Here is a 7,471-nt window from a genome sequence, read left to right as displayed (position 1 = left end):
GACTTGGATGAATATCTTTCTACGATATATGTCAATGAATTGATGACTTTGGTGCAGCTGATACAAAGATAGGTGGAGGGGTATGCGGTTTTGAGGAAGTGGAGAGAATGCAGAAGAACTTAGACAGATTAAGAGAATGGGTAAAGAAATGGCAGATGGAATACAGTGTCTGGAATGGTATTGTTATGAACTTTGGTAGAAGAAATATAAGATATTATTTTCTAAATAGAGAAAAAAATTTGAAAATCAGAGGTGCAAAGGGACTTGGCAGTCCTTGTGCAGGATTCCCTAAAGGTTGCAGGTTGAGTTGGTGGTGAGGAAGGCAGATGTGATGTGAATATTCATTTTAAGTGGACTGGAATATAAAAGCGTGGATATAATGTTGAGGCTTTATAAAGCACTGGCAAGGCCTCACTTGGAATATTGTGAACAGTTTTGTGCCACCCCGCCCCCTCCTTTTCTAACAAATGATGTGTTGACATTGGAAAGGTTCAAAGGAAGTTCATGAAAATTATTCCAGGATTGAGAGGCTTGTCATATGAAGAGCATTTGATAGCTTTGGGCCTGAACTCACTGGAATTTAGAAGAATGAGGCGTGATCAAATTGAAACTTATTGAATGTGGAGAGGATGCTTCCTATGGCAGAATGTCTAAAACCAGAGGGCATAGCCTCAGAATAGAGGGGTGTTCTTTTTGATTGGAGATGGGGAGGAATTTTTTCAGCCAGAGAGTGGTGAATCTTTGAAAATCGTTGCTGGAGGTGGCTGCGAGGGCAAGCCTTTAGGTATATTTATGGCAGAGGTTGGTAGGATTCTTGATTAGTCAGGGCATGAAGGGGTGCGGGAGGAAGGCAGGAGATGAGGGCTGACAGGGAAAATGTATCCACCATGATGAAATGGTGGGACAGACTCGATGGGTAAAATAGCCTAACTCTGCTGCTGTATCTTATGGTCTTGTGATTGAAGGCAGGAAGCAGAGGGTGGCGGTTGAAGGTTGTGTCTCGGAATGGTGACTGGTGACTAGTGAGCTGTCACAGGGTTGGTCACAAATTCACCAGGCCTGATCACTAACGTTGAGCATGACACAAAATGATGCATTCTGGAAGGCAAAGCAACACGGAACTGTACTGTCAGTGGTCAGGTGAAACAGGCTCATTTGCAAGGGGCCTGAGGATTAACGTTTTTATTTACATAGGGTCTGGTAAGTAGATGCTCAGTAGATTCTGTCAGAGGAAGTAGTTGAGGCAGGTACAATAGCATCCTTCAAGAAGCATTTGCATAGATTTGATTGCAAGCAATGTCAGTTTTAAACGTACAGCGTTTTTAGATCAGTGTGCATCATTGGGATGTTGAGGATTGCAGGAATATTGGCCAAATTCAGGAAATTGGGACAAGCTGAGTGGGTACCATGGTTTGCACGGATTGGCTGGGCCGGAAGGCCTGTGTTTGTGATCACTTGCTCTGTGATTCTCTAAGACTCTATGATACGATATGGAAGCTCTCCTTGACGTTCGTAGTAAGGATGGGGTGAAGGGCAGAAACATGGAAGGACAGATAAGAGACCAGTAACAGAGAAAGACAGACTAAGAGGCATATGAGTGAGCGAGATGATGGGGAATAGACAGTGAGGACTACGGAGAAACAGAGGGAGAAAGAGATGGCGGGAGAGAGAGAAAAGAGAGACAGGTAGAAGGGAGGGAAGACGGTGGGGGAGAGGCAGCAAGGTTCATGAGAAACAGAGTGGGGGTTGACGGGGTGATGGAGTGTGGGTATACAGAATAGGGTAGACAACGAGGGAGGGAGAGGGAAACAGACTGACTAGAGACAAAGACACATACCACAATTTATTACACTAACCACCCCCCCCCGTCCCCCCAGCACTAACCCTAAACCCTCGGTGCCTGACCCTGACCTAGTCCCAAATCTCACCTCATCTCCAGTCACCATGTTACTCCTTATATCTATTATAAATTTGTGGTAAAGTTCAGGGTTTAGTCCAGGGACTTCCAGTTAGTTCCTGCAGATCCTTTCTTCAATAAGGAACTCAGAAGTGCACACAGTACTCCAAATGCGTTCTAACCAATGTCTTAAAAAGCCTCAGTATGACATCATTGCTTTTATATTCCAATCCTATTGAAATGAGAGCCTCCCTCACTGTTCCTCTCCCCTGCCATTTCTACTCAAGCCACTGACTTCCCTCCTGCAGTCTGCAGGGTGCTGCAATTATAGGAATGGGGAATTGGAGGTCTCAGCTTATCCCCACTGACTAAATGCTGCCACTCACCCAAGTCTATGTTTACTAGTAGACAAGACTGGGAAAAATGTAAGTGAATTACTTCTTGCCCTGCAAGGAGCATTCTGGTCCTAGGATGGTGGGACGGGAAGAGGTCATTGTATTGTGAGCAGTTTTGGACCCTTTAACTAAGAAACCATTTGCTGGAATTGGAGGTTGATCTACAATAGAGTTTGTACTGGAAGATTACAAATGTCACTCCACTCTTCAAGAAGTGAAAGAGGCAGTGAAAGGAAATGGTATGCCAGTTGGTCTGACCTCAGTAGTTGGGAAGACGTTGGAGCTGATTGTCAAGGAGGCAGTTTTGCAGATACTTGGAGGAAAATGATAAAATAGGCCATGGTGTCCTTAGGATATCTTGCCAGACAAATCTATTGGAATTCATTGAGGAAGTAACAGGCAGGATAAATAAAGGAGTGTCTCTGGATGTTTTGTACTTCGATTTTCAGAAGGCCTTTGAAAAGGTGTCACACATAAAGCTGCTTAACAAGATAATAGGCCATTGTATTACAGAAAATACTAGCATGGATAACTCAGTGGCTGATTGGCAGGAGGCAAAGAGTTTGAATGATTGGAGCTTTTTCTGGTTGGCTGTCAGTGACTATTGGTGTTTCACAGGGTCCTGGGTTGGGACTGCTTCTTTTTACATATTTGTCAACGACTTGGATGACGGAATTGATAGCTTTGTTACAAAGTTTGCAGATGAGACAAAGGTAGCTGGAGAGGTATGTAGTTTTGAGGAAGTAGAGAGAATTCAGAAGGACAGATTAAGAGAATGGGCAAAGAAGTGGCAGATGGAATAAAGTGTCAGGAAGTGTATGGTCATGCACTTTGGTAGAAGAAATAAAAGGGTGCACTATTTTCTAAGTGGAGGGAAAATTCAAAACTCTGAGATGAAAAGGGACTTGGAAGTCCTTGTGCAAGTTCCCTAAAGATTAAATTGCTGGTTGAATCACAGGTGAGGAAGGCAAGTGCAATGTGAACATTCATTTCAAGAGATCTATAATATAAATGCAAGTATATAAAGTTCAGGCTTTAAAAAAACACACTGAAGCCTCACTTCGAGTATTGTGAGCAGTTTTGGGCCTCTGATCTTAGAAAGAATGTGTTGACATTGGAAAGTGTTCAAAGGAGGCCCAGGATTGAGAGCCTTGTGATATAAAGTGTAGTTGCTGGCTTTGGGCCTGTATTCACTGGAATTCAGAAGAATTGGGGGTGACCGAATTGAAACTTATTGAATGTTCAAAGGCTTCTTTTGAGTGGGTGTTGTAAGGATGTTTCCTGTGGTGGATAGTCTAAGACCAGAGGACACAGCACCGTCTTTTTGAATGGAGATAAGGAGAAATTTCTTCAGCCAGAGAGTGGTGAATCTTTGGAATTTGGTGCCACAGCCAGATGTGGTGGCCAAGTCTATAGGTATACTTAAGGCAGAGGTTGATAGATTCTTGATTCGTGAGGGCTTGAAGGGATATAGGAAGGATGCAGGAAATTAGGGCTGAGAGGAAAAATAAATCAGCCATGATGAAATAGCAGAGCAGACTCTTTGGCCAAATGGCCTAACTATGCTCCTATATCTTCTGGTCTTATGATAGGAAGCAGGAAGCAGAGGGTGGCGGTTGAAGGTTGTGTCTCGGAATGGTGGCTGGTGACTAGTGGGCTGCCACAGGGTTGGTCACAAATTCACCAGGCCTGATCACTAACATTGTGGATGACACAAAATGATGAATTCTGGGAAGGCAAACCGACACGGAACTGTACTGTCAGTGGTCGGGTGAGACAGGCTCATTTACAAGGGACCTGAGGATCAACGTTTTTATTTAAAATAGTGGGTGGTAAGTAGATGCTCAGTAGATTCTGTCAGAGGAAGTGGTTGAGGCAGATACAATAGTATCCTTCAAGAAGTTTTTGCATAGATTTGGTTGCCAGCAACGTCAGTTTTATACCTACAGTGTTTTTAGATTATTGTGCGTCATTGGGATGGTGAGGATTGGAGGAATATTGGCCAAGTTCAGGAAATTGGTTGAAGCTGAGTTGGCGGCATGGGTTGCACGGAATGGCTGGGCCGAAAGGCCTGTATGTGCTCTAACTTGCTCTGTGACTCTAAAACTCCATGATATGAGGTGGAAGTTGTCCTCAGCTAATAGTGAATGGTAATAAGAGAGGGTGGAGTGGCAGAAACATGGAATGACTGAGGGGGACAATAACAGAGAGGAAAACAGAGAGAGAGGGAGACGAAGGTGAAAAGACAGTTTGGATGTCAGAAGGAGAGGGTGGTGGGAGACAAAACTGGGGAAAGGAAAGAGAGAGAGAGGATACAGAGTAGAGGTGATGGGGGAGATGTATGGTTGGCAGAGCAGGAGGGAAGACAGGGAGGGTAAGAGGGGGAGTGGTAAACAGAACGATTGAGAGACAGAGACACATACCCTAATTTGTAACTCTGTGCCGTCAGGCCCTGACCCTAACCTGGTCCCTAACCTTACGTAATCTCCAGTTGACATGTTACTCCTTTCAGTCTTTTCTGTCTTCTTCCCAATGGGAGCTGGAGGGGGGAGGGAGAATGTCTGGAGTGGGTGGCATCTCTGAGGGGCATAAACTGGGTGAATACACAGAGCCTTTTTTTCCCAGGATTGGGGAATCAAGATCTAGAGGACAAAGTTTCAGCTGAAAGGGGAGAGATGTAATAGGAACCTGAGGGGCAAATTTTCCACAGAGAAAATGTCCATATGTGGAACCAGCTGCCAGAGTTTGGGATAGAATGGTTGAGGCAGATACATTAACAATGTTTAAAATACGCCTAGACTGCTAAATAACACATACGTTATTTGAGCAGAATTAGGCCATTCAGTCTATTGAGATTGTTCCACCATCCATTATTAGCTCTGTTATTTTCTCAACCCCATTTTCCTGCTTCCTCCCATAATATTTGATGCCTTTTGTGATCAAGAATCTATCAATTCTGCTTTAAATATATCCAGTGACTAGGCCTCCACAGCTGACAGTGGCAATGAATTCCATAGATTCACCATGGTCTAGCAAAATAGATTTCTCTTCATCTCTGATTTAAAGCCTCTTACACTGAGGTTGTGACCAGTTGTGACCCCTGGTGCCAGACCTCTTTAATATTGGAAGCTCCCTCTCTATGCCCACTCCATCCTGGCCTTTCAATATTCGAAAGGTTTATAGGGAGATGGAGCAAACACTGGGAAATGGGACTAACCTGGGTCAGCACAGATCAGCTGGGAAGAAGGACCTGTTGTCGTACTGTATGATTCCATAATAGACTCTATCATATTCTAAAAGGGGAGGAAGGGAGAAGACTTGTTAGATCTTCTGTGAAGGTTGGGACAAGTAATTCGGCCATTTTGGGAGCGGCCGCTGTGAGAGTGGGTCCGTGCGTAGGCTTCAGCATAAAGAAGCTGAGTACGTGGCCCAGGTTCTTGGCATGAGAGCAGGAAAGAGAAGTCTCATTGATTGACCAATTGCAGGGTGGAATAAAACACTCAGCAAGTGAGATACATAACACAGTTGTTAAAAACAAGACCCTAAATTGTAGAGTGGCAATGCATGCATTTTGCTCTGGAAACACTGATTCAGCCTGTCTGGTCATTTTGTTGTAGAATTGGATCTATTTTCTCAGTCTTAAGTTGCAGAACAAAATAAATGATTCCAAAGCACGCAACAATAATTTAGCTGATTTGGTAGTTTTCTTTTCCAACCAGATCTGCCATGGCCACTTTATTTGGTACACCTGTTCACCTGCTTGTTAATGCATATATCTAATCAGCCAATCATGTAACAGTAACTCAATGCATAAAAGCAGGCAGACATGGTCAGATCAAATATCAGAGTGGGGGAAGAAATGTGATCTAAGTGACTGTGACCTTAGAATGATTGTTGGTACCAGATGGTGTGGTTGAGTATCTCAGAAACTGCTGAGAGAGGTCAGAAAAGAATGTTTGAATCTGACAGGAAGTTAATAGTAACTCAAATAACCACACGTTACAAAAGCTGTCTGCAGAAGAGCATCTCTGAATACTCAACACATCAAAACTTAAAGTGGATGGGGTCTTGCAGCAGAAGATCATGAAGTTACAACCGTGGCCACTTTATTAAGTACAGTAGTTCTCCACCTGCTTCAATACCAGTGCCCAAGAAGAGCAGGGTGATTTGTCTCAAAAGCTATTGCCCAGTGGCACTTATATATACTGTGTTGATGTGTTTTGAGAGGTTAATGATGGCTAGAATCAATTCCTGCTCAAACACCAACAGTGTATGCAATATCACTGGCTCTCCAATTGGCCTTGGATCACCTGGACAATAGTAATACTTATCTCTGGCTGCTGTTTATTGACTACAGGTGAGCATTCAACACAATCGTACCCTAGGTACAAATCAACAAGTTCCAAAGCCTGGAACTCTGTACCTCCCTCTCCAGCTAGATCCTTGACTTCCTCTCTGGGAAACCACAGTCTGTGCAGATTATAAACTATTCACTGCAATCAACACTGATGCAACTATGACAGAAGTATTGTTGGCAAAAATTCAGTTGTGACAAGGAAGCACAAAGGAGCGAAATCAGTCAGATGGATGAGTGGTGTCGCAGCAACAACCTTGCAAGACGAAGGTTGCGGAAGTCAGGAGAATACACACCAGTGTTCATGGAAGGGTGGAAAGGATGAGCAGATTCAGGTTCCTGGGTGTCATATCTCTGTGATCTTACCTGGGTCCAACATATTGATGCAAATACAAAGAAGGCATGACCATGGCTATATTTCATTAGGAGTTTGAGGAGATCTGGTATGTCACGAAAGACACTTGCAAATTTCTACATTGGTACCATGGAGAGTATTGTTGGTTGCATCACTGTCTGGTATGGTGGTGCCACTGCAATTTGTAAACTCATGGACACAAGCCTCCCCAGCATCCAGGACACCTTCGTAAAGCAATGCCTCAAAGGCAGCATCCATTATTAAGAACCCCATCATCCAGGACATGCCCTCTTCTCATTGCTACCATTAAGGCAGAGGTACAGGAGCCCGAAGACACACACATTTTAAGAATAGCTACTTCCCCTTTGCCATCAGATTTCTGAATGAACAATGAACCCATGAACATTACCCTCAGTATTTTCCCTTCTCTATTTGTACAACTCATTTAACTTACTTTTCTTCTTTATGTA

The sequence above is a fragment of the Hemitrygon akajei genome, chromosome 24 (genome assembly GCF_048418815.1).
Source record: "Hemitrygon akajei chromosome 24, sHemAka1.3, whole genome shotgun sequence".
Taxonomy (NCBI): domain Eukaryota; kingdom Metazoa; phylum Chordata; class Chondrichthyes; order Myliobatiformes; family Dasyatidae; genus Hemitrygon; species Hemitrygon akajei.
Note: the sequence above shows the minus strand (reverse complement) of the source record.